Source organism: Physeter macrocephalus, chromosome 7, assembly GCF_002837175.3.
Source record: "Physeter macrocephalus isolate SW-GA chromosome 7, ASM283717v5, whole genome shotgun sequence".
Lineage (NCBI taxonomy): Eukaryota > Metazoa > Chordata > Mammalia > Artiodactyla > Physeteridae > Physeter > Physeter macrocephalus.
Window position 1 is genome coordinate 75,722,486 of NC_041220.1, and position 16,651 is coordinate 75,739,136.

Genomic DNA, 16,651 nt, shown 5'->3' on the forward strand with positions numbered 1-16,651 from the left:
CAAATTCATCACCTTTGTGAGAGAACCCATTTGTTCTGTAGAATATTGGACATGCCAAGCTTGATGTGATGAAGCAAGGAACAAAATAGTGCTACTTGATAATTTTAAAATCCTATCAAAATATGACACATTCTATATAGTTTTGTGTTTAGAATGTGTGGTACAAGAGCACAGATGTCGTGTTGATAAAATTACTTTTATGAAGCTTTAATTCCAGAGACATTTGTGTCTTCTATAGTGGTTGGTTCAATAAGAACCTAGATTCATAGATTTAATTATATATTTTTACGTAATAGGAGCTCTGTTAAATCTAGAAATACTGAAGCAAGATCTGTGACAAATACAAGGTTAAGATACATTATGAATCTCACTTAAAGAGATTGGGGTAAGAGCAATAAGTAGGGCACTAGCATCAGAAGTTTTACCAGAGAAAATGGGATATGAGGGCAAGGGAGTGAGGACATTAATTGTTCAATGATTCAGGAAGAGCAGCAACTGTCTCTGATAAGGAATTAATGTATATTCCTCAGATTTCCTTAGGGCTTGGAGAGCTAGACTTTCGTAGGGGAAGGAATTAAGCAGTTGGGAGTCAGAAACAGTTAAAACAGTTAACAGTACACCGTGGGGTCTGGTGCTTAAAATTGCTAAATTAACTTGAAAAGTTTCATTACTAACAGACTGAATTAATTGTAGTGTGGTTCCTGATTCAGGAATCTGTGATCAATTCAAAGTTAATTAATATCATCATGATTACATAATATTGACTTAAAGTTGTATAATGGTTAGACAGATAGCATACTTTTTAAAAGTATATATATATATATTATATATATATATATATATACACACTAACCCTAACCCTTTCCTGTTTTACCTTAGATTAAAATTGTCAAAAAAACTTCCCTACCTATGTGGATTCATGGTTGTAGTCTCCAACTACATCCTTCATACCTGTCTCTCTAGTATGATAACCACTAACCACATGTGGCTATTTAAATTTAAATGTATTGAATTGAAATACAATTAAAAATTAGTTTCTCAGTTGCACTGGACACACTTCAAATGCTCAGTGACCTCATGTTTTATAGTGGTTATAGCTCTGTACAGCAAAGGTATAAAAAGTTTTCATTACTGCAGAAAGTTCTATTTCATAGCATTGTTCCATATCATTCAGCAGTTCTTTTCTGTGTCTCAAACCTTCTTCTATTTCCAGTGTTTACTTTAAATATTCTCCATCCTTTCCAAACCTCAGATTCCCTCTCTACTGAGCAGATTATTTTTTTATACTTCCCAGGGAAAAAAAATGCAAACCATCACTTATAAATTTCTTTCTTTTCTTATCCCAAACCTACAAAATTAAGTGAATTCACAGCCAGAATCTCCTTCTACTTGGAGCTCCTTTCAATGTTTGTTTTAAATTGCCACATCTTTTTCCCTTCTTAAGACACTGATACTTAAAACATTTCTCATTTCTCTATTTTATCTTTAATTCTCTCTCGACTAGCTCATTCCAGCAGTATTTTCATTCTTAACTTCTCTCCTTGTTTGAAATAAAACAAAAATGTTTTTTTACCTTAGATCTATGCTTATATCTACCATTTTTTCAAACCTGTACTCATTCTAACCCTAGTATGATAAGAATTGCACACTCCTTTCCTTAACACCTCTACCAAATCTACTCCTATTAAGGTGACTAATAATTTCCTGGCCATTGAATTCAGTATTCACATTTCAGTACTTACTCAAGCTGCACTGAATACATAGCTTCCCATTTTTCTCATTCTTCAAATACTTTATTTCCTTGGATTCCATGACACCAGACTTTTACAGTATACTTATCTAACATCATTCTGTGAAGACAGGAAACTTGTATTTCTTGACCATTACGCTTGACACAGTTCCTGGTGCATACCAAACACTCTATAACTATCTGTTGGATTCTAAAGTTGAATGTATATCTCTTCATAGGTAAAGATTTTCTAGAAATTCCTGGAGAGGTATTCCAAATCACCACTTAACAATGGGATGGACTTTAAAATGATCATGGGAAAATGATCAAATATGAAATCTTGATGGGATACCGATCATAGCCACTTTCTCAACCCCTCTTTTTTTTGGAAGAGGAAAGAGTTAGCAGCATAGCCTCTACCTGATATTTAATATCAATATATATATACTCCTCTCTCTCTCTCTGGCAAACAAACTTATAATAAAGCTCTTTCTTCTGCAATCAGAAAGTGACCAAAATCTTATCTAGATTGCCTTTTATGTGCTAGACTCTGTCCTAGTTGCTAGGATAGTAAGAAGAAGTAAGAATTTTCACAAGAAGTTTATAGTATAGAGTGAGAGACAGTTAATGGATGCAAAAACAGATACATGTTTAAGATAATGGCAGATATTAATGAGTGTTATGAAGAGGATTAAATAAGATGCTCACAGTGAGGCTCAGAGCAGGTAACCAGGGAAGGCTGTATGAGGAGGAATCATTTGAATGGAGACGTGGGCTAGGAAATGGAAGCAGCCTTGCAGAAAGAGTTTGAGAAGCAGGAAATGCAAATTCATAGACCCTGAGATGGCAACATGCTTTTCATGATTAAGGGGGTGGGGGGGAGCTAAAGTTGCTAATGCATAATAACTGATGGGAAGAAAGGAGGAAGAATTTAGAGAAGCTATGTCAGAGGTTGGATAAAATTCTGGCCATTGTTAAGGAGTTGGATTTTATTTTAAGAGTAATAGGAAAACTTGTGAGGGTGTTCAGTGAAACTGTCAATCTCTGATGTATATTTTAGAACTATCATGCTGGCTCACATTTGAAGAGACAGTAATGGTAGCAAAGAGATAAAGTGTTAGGCTATTTTTAGTTAGATGTTAGAAAGGATGGTGACTTGAACTATAAAATTAGTAGCTGAAATTTTGAGAAATGAATACATTTTGAAGGTATAAATAGTATGACTTGCTAATATACTGGAAAAAATAGAAAAATTTTGTAAGAAAAGTATAAAAATCAAAAATAAGTCAACTGAGGGGATATATGTATACATATAGCTGATTCACATCATTGTACATTAGAAACTGACACAACATTGTAAAGCAACTATACTCCAATAAAAATTAAAAAGAGATAAATCAACTGACTGAATCATGGTATCATTTACTGAGTCACAGAAGGCTTAAGTAAGAATTGTTGCAATGAGATAAAGATTAAGACTTCGGTAACCATCATGTTTAATCAGAGATGATTATTAATCAATAACATTGAGCATTAAATTAAATAATTGTAATATATAATTATAATATATATGTTTCAGGAGCTCAAGGCTCAGGAGAGAGGCTAGAATGGAAATATAACCTTAGAATCATATTTGAAGTTGCTGAACTGGATAAACTAATTAAGAATGCAGAAAATAAAATAGAATGCAGATGAAAAGAAAAAGGTAGAACATCAAATATAATATCCTGGTTATCATAATATTTAGAGGATTAGTACGGACAAAAAGCCAACAGTAAAAGCCATGTGTAAGAAGGAACCCCATGGAAAAAATGAAGGGACTCCATAAGAATGTGTTATCCGGGAATTCCATAGAAGAAAGTATTTAAATAAGGGATTATCATCTGTGTCAAGTGTTGAAGAGGGTTTGAGTAAGATGAGCCAGAGAATATAGAAAATGTTACCTGAGATTCAGGAGAGCAGGAAGTGGTGTAGGGTTAAGAATGAGATTGTATAAATAGTAGTAATAGATTGTGAGAAAATAAAATCTTAAGCAAAGAACAGTAATATTTTATATTAGTATTATTTTCAGTCAAAACTTCTGTATATTTTTATACAGCAACTTTTGGCTAAATAGAAATGAGACCCTGGCTTTAACTAGGGTTGGAATTTTGTCTGTCAGGTGAGAAAGAAAAAGGAAAGATAAGGGAAGAGTTATAGGTTTACAAAGGAATAAACATAGTACAGGACCATAGAATTTGGGATGGGTTCAGAGGGAACTGAGGACATGTGACTGTAATGTCTACTGTAAGAGGTATTGTGTCTTTTTTTCTTTTTTTTAAATTTATTTTATTGTATATTGAAGTATATACAATTATAGCTGATTGAATTATAGTAATATTGTATTGTAGTATAGTATTGTATTGTAGTATAGTATTGAAGTAGTATTGTATTGTATTGTACTATCGTATTGAAGTTTGGCTGATTTATGATGTGTTAATTTCTACTGTACAGCAAAGTGATTCAGTTATACATATATATATATACATTCTTTTTCATATTCTTTTTCATCATGGTTTATCACAGGATATTGAATATAGTTCCCTGTGCTATACAGTAGGACCTTGTTGTTTATCTACTCTATATATAATAGTTTGCATCTGCTAATCCCAAACTCCCAATCCATCCCTCCCCCACATGCCCTACCTCTTGGCAAACACAAGTCTGTTCTTTTCGTCTGTGAGTCTGTTTCTCTTTCGTAGATAAGTTCATTGTGTCATATTTTAGGTTCCACATATAAGTGATATCATATGGTATTTGTCTTTCTCTGTCTGGCTTCATATAGTATGAAAATCTTGAGGCCCATCTATGTTGCTGTAAATGGCATTATTTCGTTCTTTTTATGGTTGAGTAATATTCCACTGTATATATATACCACATCTTCTTTATCCATTCATCTGCCAATGGACATTTAGGTTGCTCCCATGTATTAGCTATTGTGAATAGTGCTGCTATGAACATTGGGATGCATGTATCTTTTTGAATTATAGTTTTGTCCAGATATATGCCCAGGAATGGGATTACTGGATCATATGGCAACTCCATTTTTAGTTGTTTAAGAAACCTCCATACTGTTTTCCATAGTGGCTGCACCAATTTACATTCCCACCAACAGTGTAGGAGGGTTCTTAACAGGCAACTTTTGATTCAACATTATTTACAAAAAGAGGCAGCCAGTCAGCAGGCTATAGTTTTCTGATCCTGGTTCAAGAGATACTTTCTGAAAAACACAAACCAGTCAAAAAATAGGCAAGATCTGAACAGGCACTATGTAGAAGATAATGTACCATAAGCCAATAAGTATACAAAGAGTTCTGTCTCTCAAGTCACCAGAGAGTTTGTGATCAAATTCCCTCCCTGACAGCCCAGGAGGCCTTCAGGTACTTCTCCTAAGAGGCAGGAGGCAGCCATGCAAATGAGATCACTGATGAGAGCATCTTGGGAAAGCTCTCCCCACCCAGAATGAGGGGGTCATCCCTGTCTACTCTTTATTTACATTGAGAGTATTCAGGACCTTCCTTGGAGCCTTCAGATACACAGAAAACTGTATATCCTGCTGTTTAGCAAGTAAGGGAGACAAGACCACATCTGGTGAAATCACTGATACAATGCAGAGAAAATTTCCAGACCATCCTTCTTGAAGGTTAAATTCTTTCTTCATGAGAGAAGAATTGGACAATGGGAACACAGAGCAGAGGCAGAGATTTCCAAAGTCTTTTCTGCTTGGTCAGCTGTAATACGCTTCCTCTGACCATTGCTGATCTCAAACATTTAATTTATTTTTAATATATCTTTATTGAAGTATAATTACATCAGAATACCATGTTAGTTTCCATTGTACAGCAAAGCGAATCAGCCATAGGCATACATATGTCCACATATCCCCTCCCTCTTGCGTCTCCCTCCCACCCTCCCTATCTCACCCCTCTAGGTCATCACAAAGCACCAAGCTGGTCTCTCTGTGCTATGCTGCTGCTTCCCACTAGCTATTTTACATTTGGTAGTGTATATATATCAATGCTACTCTCACTTTGCCCTCCCTCCCTTCTCCCTCCTTTCCCTCCTCAAGGGAGGGACATTCTCTATTTCTACCTCTTTATTCCTGTCCTGTCCCTAGGTTCATTAGAAAGTTTTATTTTTATTTTAGATTCCATATATATGTGTTAGCATACAGTATTTGTTTTTCTCTTTCTGACTTACTTCACTCTGTATGACAGACTCTAGGTCCATCCACCTCACTACAAATAACTCAATTTCATTTCTGTTTTTGACTAATATTCCTTTGTATATATGTGACACATCTTCTTTATCCATTCATCTATCGATGGACATTTAGGCTGGTTCCATGTCCTGGCTATTGTAAATAGTGCTGCAATGAACATTGTGGTACATGACTCTTTTTGAATTTGAGTTGTGGTTTTCTCAGGGTATATGCCCAGTAGTGGGATTGCTGGGTCATATGGTAGTTCTATTTTTAGATTTTTAAGGAACCTCCATACTGTTTTCCACAGTGGTTGTATCAATTTACATTCCCACCAACAGTGCAAGAGGGTTCCCTTTTTACCACACCCTTTCCAGCATTTATTGTTTCTAGATATTTGATAATAGCCATCCAGACTGGTATGAGGTGATACCTCATTGTAGTTTTGATTTGCATTTCTCTAATAATTAGTGATGTAGAGCATCTGTTCATGTGCCTCTTGGCCATCTGTATGTCTTCCTTGGTGAAATGTCTATTTAGGTCTTCCACCCATTTTTTAATTGGATTTCTTTTTTGATATTGAGCTCCATGAGCTGTTTGTATATTTTGGAGATTAATCCTTTGTCTGTTGTTTCATTAGAAAATGTTTTCTCCCATTCTGAGTGTTGCCTTTTGTCTTGTTTATGGTTTCCTTTGCTGTGCAAAAGCTTTTAAGTTTAACTAAGTCCCATTGTTTATTTATTTTTTTATTTCCATTACTCTAGGAGGTGGGTCAAAAAGATCTTGCTGCGGTTTATGTCAAAGAGTGCTTTTCCTATGTTTTCCTCTAAGAGTTTTATAGTGTCTGGTCTTACATTTAGGTCTTTAATCCATTTGGAGTTTATTTTTGTGTATGGTGTTAAGTAGTGTTCTAATTTCATTCTTTCACATGTAGCTGTCTAGTTTTCCCAGCACCACTTATTGAAGAGGCTGTCTTTACTCCATTGTATGTTCTTGCCTCCCTTGTTGTAAATTAGGTGACCATATGTGTATGGGTTTATCTCTGGGCATTCTATCCTGTACCATTGATCTATATTTCTGTTTTTGTGCCAGTACCATAATGTCTTAATTATTGTAGCTTTGTGGTATATATAGGTTGAAGTAGGGGAGCCTGATTCCTCCAACTGCATTTTTCTTTCTCAAGATTGCTTTGGCTATTCAGGGTCTTTTGTGTTTCCATACGAATTGTAAAATTTTTTGTTCTAATTTTGTGAAGAATGCCATTGGTAGTTTGATAGGCATTGCACTGAATCTGTAAATTGCTTTGGGTAGTATAGTCATTTTCACAATGTTGATTCTTCCAATCGAAGAACATGTCATCTTTGATTTCTTTCATCAGTGTTTTATAGTTTTCTGAGTACAAATCTTTCACCTCCTTAGCCAGGTTTATTCCTAGGTATTTTATTCTTTTTGTTGCAATGGTAAATGGGATTGTTTCCTTAATTTCTCCTTCTGAGTTTTCATTGTTGGTGTATAGGAATGCCAGCAATTTCTGTGCATTAATTTTGTATCCTGCAAACTTACCAAATTCATTGATGAGTTCTAGTAGTTTTCTGGTGGCATCTTTAGGATTTTCTATGTAGACCAAAAAGGGGTAAGTTTTGAAATGAAACACTGATGTAGTTATGGAGGATAACACAGAGGGTAGGTAGGTGGTTAACTGAGGATATCAAGAAACTATGTTATACGGAATGAATTTTAAATGGACCTCAATGTTCAAATCACCATGAATATTGATCTTATTAGTGGGACAGTAGAGAGAGGGTGTCAGTGATCTAGGTGTGGGAATCTTTAGTGAAGGATGGAGAAGGACTGGGAAGTCAGGAGGCACCAGTAGTCAGAAAAGAAATGGCTTATTTCTGTTGGGATTAGGAAACAATCTGCTAAATTTCTGCCTCATCTTAAAAATTGTGAGTCTCAAATTTTCAGAGAAAGATGAATGCCTACACAGATGTTTGTTATTAGTTATAATCTGATGATATATTTTAAAAACATATATAGAATTTCAGACAAATGAAAGTAACCAGTTAACTTTTTTTTTCAATCTAACGATAAGTAAACATTGGAATTGTTTAAGAATTCAGACTCTACTTTCTTGATGTTTTTGTGTTAACTGATTATTATGCAGGCATCACTCTGATTCAACCATGACTAAAAGCTCTCTAAAATATATAAAGGCACCTGTCTATCATAGAGAGCATGAAACATCAAAATATATCTTTAATAGTTGAGAATGTTTCAGTGCCTGCAATTATGATTCTGAGGATGAATTTACTTATACAAGTGTATCATAATGAATCTGAATCACTATAACTTCAAAATTGTTTTCCTCAAAAGGTATGTGATGTAATTTTAAAATAATTCACTGTTATTATTTCAGTGAACCTGAACAAAACTCTAGATTATTGACACTCTTGTTAATCTTTGAAATTCATTGCCTTTAGAAACAGAGGATTTCAGAAGACAAGAACCATTTAAAAAGTTGTGCCAACTTCCTAAGTTCATTCTATTAAAGTTCATTCTATTAAAATGTACCAATCACAGCACATAAGGATGAAGAGTAATTTTCAGCTTTAATCTTATGACATTTTGTTTTGAAGCAACTTATCAAAATATTGCTATATCTTACTAGGACAACAAAATAACTTAAATTTTTATTCTGAAAAATGATAGTGGTACCAGTGTGATGTCACCGGCATGTGCATGAGAAATGCTAATGTAAATATGGTGGATGAAACTGGAAAAATACACCAGAGACTGGCAAACTCATTTCATATTAACATACAGAGACTGTCTTCAGTTTGGTTATTTTGACAGGTTGAAAAAATACTATTTCTAAAGTGTTTTTGTATGTACAATTTTAATGTATTTTTTTCATTCCTTGATTTTCTCTATCTTTAGACTTCTCACTTGAATCAATACCATAGTAACACCTTATATTGTTGTAACTGCTTTTCTTAGTGAATTACCTTTTTCATTGGAATGTGTTCAAAATTCTAGTTTGTTAAAAATTCTTTGTTAATTTTTCTTCTAATTGTATGAATTTGAAGAGAGTGAAACTCTGAAATCTCTTGCCTGGAGAGTTAACTTTACCCCTTCTAATTAATAAATTTGATGTGCATAAAATAAGAGCTTTCCAAAAATAATTGGATTATTTCATTGAAAATAAACATTAAGCCTCATTATTAAACCTGGTTTCTTAATCACACCCATGTATTGATCCCTACAATGTGTCAAGCAAGCATTGTATCAAACATTTCACATATTAGTGAATGCATTCTTTGTGGTTACTGTAAACCAAGAAAACAATTATATTATCCAATAACAGCTTATCTTAATAGCTGTGTTGTAGATTAAAGAAAAAATGTCATGAATATGCTTCAAAATAATTTGAAAGTAATTTGTGTTCATCAAGAAAAAACAGTAAATCTAGGCAAATTAGGACATTACTGTGTCTTAAAAAATAACAATTGTTCTTTATTCAATTAATAAGAATGCTTCAGAAACAGTGAAGTGAGTACTCCAAATTATTGAATATGAAAGTACTACTCAGAAAAGAAGTAATTAAAGTGGAGAATGTACTATATGCTACACGTCTTTCTTTTAATAAAGTGTAATCTACAATACTAAATTAGTTTCAAGTGTGTAACACACAAGTGATTCAATATTTTTATAGATTATACTCCATTTAAAGTTATTACAGAATAATGGCTAAATTTCTCTGTGCTGTACAATACATCCTTGTTGCTTATCTGTCTTTTACTTAGTAGATTGTGTTTCTTAATCCCATATCCCTGTTTTGCCCCTCTCACCTTCCCTCTTCCTACTGGTAACCACTAATTTCTTCTCTATATCTGTGAATCTGTTTCTGTTTTCTTATATACATTTATTTGTTTTAATTTTTTAGATTCCTCATATAAGTGATAACATAGAGTATCTGTCTTTCTCTGTCTGACTTATTTCATTAAGCATAATGAAATAGTTCCATCCACCTTGTTGCAAATGGCAGAATTTTTTATGGCTGAGTAATATTCGTATATACATATATATGAATATTATTGAATAGACTTCCTGCTGCTGGTATGGGTGATATGGTGATGGCCACAGTCAAGAAAGGCAAACCAGAAAGAAGGTACATCCACCAGTAGTAATTTGACAATGAAAGTCATACTGGAGAAAAGATGGTGTGTTTATTTTGAAGATAATGCAGGGGTCATAGTAAACGATAAAGGTGAGATGAAAAGTTCCTCCATCTCAGGACCAGTTGCAAAGGAATGTGCAGACTTGTGGCCCAGGATTGCATCCAATGCTGGCAGTATTGCATGATTCTTCAGTGTCTTTATAAAAAAATTAAAATTATTTGCTCCCCCATATATATATACATGGGGGAGCAAATAATTTTAATATATATTATCTATATATATATAAATCTATATATCTCAAATCTTATTTCTCCATTCATCTGTTGTTGGATACTTAGGTTGGCTCCATATCTTTCCTATTGTAAATAATGCTGCTATGAACATTGGGGTGCATTTATGTTTCTGAATTAATGTTTTTGATTTCTTTGGCTATATACCCAGGAGTGAAATTGCTGAATCATATGGTGGTTCTATTTTTAACTTTTTGAGGGACATCTATCTTGTTTTCCATAATGGCTGCACCAATTTACATTCCCACCAGCAGTGTGCAAGGGTTCCCTTTTCTCTGCATCCTTGCCAACATCTATTATTTGTGATCTTTTTGATGATGGCCATTTTGACTGGTATGAGGTGATATTTTATTGTGGCTTTGATTTGCAGTTCTCTGATGATTAGTGATGTTGAACATCATTTCATGTGCCTGTTGGCCATCTGTATGTTTTCTTTGGAAAAAGTGACTATTCAGGTCTTCTGTCCATTTTTTAAGCAGGTTTTTTTTTTTAATTGAGCTATATATGGCATTTATATATTTTGGATATTTATCCCTTATTGGTCATATCATTTGCAAATATTTTCTCTCAGTAGGTTATCTTTTCATTCTGTCAATGATTTCCTTTGCAGTGTAAAAAAGCTTTTAAGTTTAATTAGGTCTCATTTATTTATTTTTGTTTTTATTTCTTTTGTCTTAGGAGAGAGATCCAAAAAAGAAAAAAAAATATTGCTATGATTTATGTCAAAGAGTGTTCTGCCTATGTTCTCTTCTAGGAGTTTAATGTTTTCAGGTCTTACATTTAGGTATTTAATCCATTTTGAGTTTATTTTTGTGTTTGGTTTGAGGATGTGTTCAAATCTCATTCTTTTACATGTAGCTGTCCAGTTTTCCCAAAACCATTTATTGAAGAGACTGTGTTTTCTCCACTGCATAGTCTTGACTCCTTTGTTGTAGATTAATTGACCATAGGTGCGTGGGTTTATTTCCAGGCTTTCTCTTTTGTTCCATTGATCTTTGTGCCTGTTTTTGTGTCAATTTCTTGCTGTTTTAATTACTATAATTTTGTATTATAGTCTGAATCAGAGAGTGTACCTCTGGCTTTGTTCTTTTTTCTCTAGATTGCTTTGGCAATTGAGGTATTTTATGGTCTCATATAAGTTTTAGGATTATTCTAGTTCTGTAAAAAAAATGTCATGGGTATTTTGATGGGGATTATATTAAATCTGTAGATTTCTTTGGGTAGTATGTACCTTTTAACAATATTAATTTTTCCAATCCCAAACCACTGAATATCTTTTCATTTCTTTGTATCATCTTTAATTTACTTCATCAGTGTTTTAAAGGTTTCAAAGTATAGGTCTTTCACCTTCTTGGTTAAGATTATTGATATATACATGGTCCAGTCTGGAAGGGTAGTTCATGGCCATAGAGCTCTGTTATTGGTTAAGTTTATTCCTAGGTATTTTATTCTTTTTCTTGGAATTTTGAACAGGATTGCTTTCTTGCTTTCTCTTTCTGATAGTTCATTATTAGTAAATAGAAAAGCATATAATATTTTTTGTTTTGTCTGGTTCATTCACAGGATATCCTCTCTTTATTCTTGAGTATTTTTATGCTAATTCCAAATACTATGACACAATGTAAAGAGAAAAAAAAAACTTAGTTTGCTTTGTGCCTTATATTTTCACTTTCACTAAAAAATCAAAACAATCTTGCTATGTCCATAGGATGTGTTTCTGTTCTTCCTTTTCAGATTAGGGAAAAGATATTTAGAGATGTCAATGACTTCTCCTAAGCTACGTGATGAATGCATGGAATACAAATCCAGATTTTTACACAATCTGACTTTGGCTCTCCTGAGGCCCTCCTACTTCAGTGCTACACTTAGCTGCTTGAGTAGGCTTTCTTGTTAGGATTCCCGCCTGTATGCTAAATGTCATATTGACATTTCTTCCTCATTTTAATTCCTTAATGGGAAAAGAGAAGGGTAACATTAGGGAAAGAGAATAAAATTACATGCAATTGAAAGGCAATATTCCTTTCCTATTGAATTTCAGATTCCAGCCTTTTACCTTTTATTCTTCCAGGAAAAAATAATGAAGTAGATGTAACAATCCAAGCATTACCTGAATGTTCTCACAGAATTGTTCTCTTTTTAGAGACTCAATCCCACACTCTCATTGTGTATTATATTCTAGGACAGTAGTTTACAAATATTTTATGATTTTGTAGTTATTTCAATTAAAAAAACTGAGTGCACACCTCAAATACATGTGTATTTATTTATAAACAAAATATATGTTCTATTAAAATAAATGCTGAATGTATTATAAAACATATGCAAAATGTATATCTTAAAAGCTTCTATTAAATTATAGGTAAATATTAAAAAGTTCATGGTGAATAATTCTTAAATGATAAAATGTGAATATAGATGTAAATTTATATATGCATTGATATGTTGCCCACTACTCAGTTGAAAACCAGTAGTCTAGGAAAGTGAAACAAGGTGGTATCAATCAAACTTAGAGACACATTAACTACTTAATTCAGATAAACACAGATTTGTTCATTATTTGTATATTACAAAGCAACAGGTACCAGATTCTGAGGGGAATAAGCAAATCTTTTCTTCAAAAGCATATCCCTAGAGGGTATTAAGTCAAGTACCTAAATATCAATTATATGAAATTTTGACAATAGCTTATGAAAGAATCAAACATCATGCTGTAGAGATATAAAGGGGTCCCAGGCTGAGAGGGGATCCTCAGTCTCTCCTTGTGTCACCCCGGTTGGTGATAAGAAAATTGCTCTTTTCTTCAGAGTGAGTTTGCCAACTACATCAATGACAAATAGGACTCCTTTAGAAGGGAAGTCTATGCTGACAGCATCACTGCCTTTTCAAAATGAAGAAGGAGGATGAGATAACTGGCTGAGGAAAGTATTTCTCTAGACTGATTTCTCAAAATGTGTGCTAGGAGTAAGGGAAGGAACTGGATTAAATACAAGTAAACCATGCAACCAACATCACTGCTTTTCCCATTAACACTATACCTTGGTTAGAGTACCCAACACACGCCTAACTCAGGCTCGGGGCCCTTACGGGTTTCAGAAACTTAACACATTTCTGAGTTAAAGATAGATTTGCATTCTTACTTTATAAATATTGACATTAAAATTTTTATACATCTTAAAAATAAGTGTTCTATTCTCTGACCTAGGGATTTTGATGTTCTGTCAGTCTGTGTTGAAAGCTGTGAATTACTAGATGAATGAATGCATAACATCTTGACTGACAGATTTTCTTTACTATGTAGATAAAATTTAACATTGAAAAAGGGAACAAGATGCTTCTGGTTTCCTATTGATCTGCAAAAACCATTAGTGAAATCAAATTGTGAAATATTTGTATACACCACAAAAGGTCTGAAAAAGTCATAATACTGCTCATGGGAGATTTCAATTACCTAAATATTGACCATGTAACAGCTAAGCAGAAAACGTAAGAGTGCGTTTCTTAGAGAAAATTCCATTTGTTCATAATTCAATTTGATGAACAACTCTTCTGGCAGAAGAGAAAGAATCAGTTTGTTATATACTATAAGACTCTCAGTCAGGAATTATTGATAAATAAATATGCAACCAGGATCTTTGATTGCATGATAATAACCATGATACAGTTCACACACACAAAAATAAGTTACAAACCTATAGATTATAAATTCTGCTTCATTTTCTCCCATTCTTACATTAAATTTTCTGCCCAGGAAAGGCTATATTCAACTAAGGTCCTCAGTCAATTGTCTCTATGTATCTAATTTTGTGTGAGATATAATGTGGAGTGAGTTAGGAGGGAAGGAGAGAGAAAGAAAGAGAGAGAAAGGGACAGAGAAAACTGAAAGAAAAATTTCAAGTCAAGTTCTTTAGGCCGATATTTCTCTTGGTGCAATCAAGTATCTTTTCTATACTCCCATGTCTGCCTTCTCTCCAGGTATATGCCTGATACTCTCGGCTTTTCACATTTAGAAATCTTATTAGAAAATATACCAATGGATTTATTTACTTTATTTTGTGAAAGACTGTTTGTTGTAAAGGACCTCCCCACCCCCCGTAAGGATATTTAAATTCTAGTTAGTCAACAAGGCACTAAGCCAAAGGGAGAAAGCTGCAAAAACCAAAATTAGAAATAAGAACCAGAGAGCACAACTTAGAATAATAGCAACAAATGAAAGAAAGGAGAAATTGAATTGGAGCAGAGCCTGATTCAGGGCTGATTTGCTAAGTGGGTGTCCAGGGCGCCAACAAATAAAGAGGATTAACTACATTGTTGGGAGTTATATGGAACCTCTCTTATGATAAGAATGATGCAAATTAAAGCTACCCTAAGATGCCATTATTCACTTATCAGATTTGTAAATATTCCTAAATTTGGTAACACACTCTTGGCAAAGCAGTTAGAGACTTACTACATTGCTGGTGAGAGCATGAATTTGTACAAGTCCTATAATCATAAATGTAGCAATATCTATCAAATTTTTAAACACATATACTTTTTTATTATTTATTTATTTGTCTGTGTCTGGTCTTAGTTGCAGCATGCAGGATCTTCGTTGCGGCACACGGGATCTTTCGTTGTGGTGTGTGAGGTATCTAGTTGTTGCACGTGGGCTCTAGAGCACACAGGCTTAGTTGTCCCGTGGCATATGAGATATTAGTTCCCTGACCAGGGATCGAACCCATGTCCCCTGCATTGGAAGGCCGATTCTTAACCACTGGACCACCAGGGAAGTCCCCTAAACACATATACTTTTGATCAAGCAATTCTGCTTCTAGGAATTGAGTCTACATATGTGATGACATATGCAAAATGACTTTATGTCATTTTTATTTTTTAATATTTATTATATTATAACATATAATTATTATGTTTGTTGTTTGCAGCATTATTTGTAATAGCCAAAGAATCAAACCACCCAAATGACCACCAAAAAGAGAGGGCTTAAGTAAATTATGACACATCCATATGATGGATAATATGTGGCTAAAAACGAATGAGTAGCTAACTGAGCACTGATGTGGAAAGTCCTCCAAGATATATTCTAAATAAAAAATCATATTCAGAGCTATGTGCATAATATACCACCTTTTATGTAAAAATAAAGAAAGTAAGAATCTGTATCTATGTTTCTTTGGCATATATAAGGAAACTGAAAAGAGGCATAAAAATCTAATAACAATGATTTTCATGGTGGGGGAGGGGAATGGACAGAGGAACAAGCAGGAAATGAAGGAGACTTTTCACTGTGCACCAGTTTATACTTATACATATATTACCTATTGCAAAATTAAATGGATAAAGCTTTTATCAAATGTCATTGGAATAAAATTGGGAATGTGGAATCATTTAACTTTTCCATCTGTACAAAAGACAAACTGATACAACTCCCACTGACTAAACAGTACATTTTAATTAAAAAAATAAAAGAAAGAAGAAGAAGGAGTGTTCAAACAATATTCATTGTATTAGTCAAGGTCCAGTCAAGGTAGGTTAGGTTATGTTGCAGTAACAATCCCCCACAAAGCCTTAGTGCTTTACAAAACACGTTTCTTTCTTTCTCATGCTACATGTCTGCTGAGATCTGCTTCCATTCCTTCCCATATTGTCTGCATTCCAGGTCAATGTTGATGGAACTGCCCCTATGTGTGAGTCTCAAGTTAGAAGGAAAAGAGGGAGATAGTGAACCGTTAAGTTCTTAAAGATTTCTTAAAAAGTGATACACATTACTCATTACTTAGCAACATTTTATTTGTCAATGCAAGTCATGTGGCTGCTTCTAAATTCAATAAGACAGGATGTATAATCTTCCCATGAAGAGGGATGCATCTCGAGACCATAACCAAGCCTAAATTAATGTCAAAAGGAACTATAAATCTCCCTGGAATAGGAAATATTTTGAAAAATGATACCAATCACCATAATCATGTGTTAATCAAAGACCTTCATTTTCTTCCTGTCCCCATTCAGTGCATGCTGAAACAATCCTAACACTAATTCAATGTTAATTCTATCCTCGAATAATGAATATAAGCTGTAAGGATTCTGCCTAAAGTTCCTACATATCTCATTGCTCTCCAGACAGGAACAGGCCTTGAAATTATTAAAATTGCCAGGAAAAGTTGTACTTTGATTTAAGTGAATTGGTCCTGTTTCTTTTTTTTTTTTTTTTTTT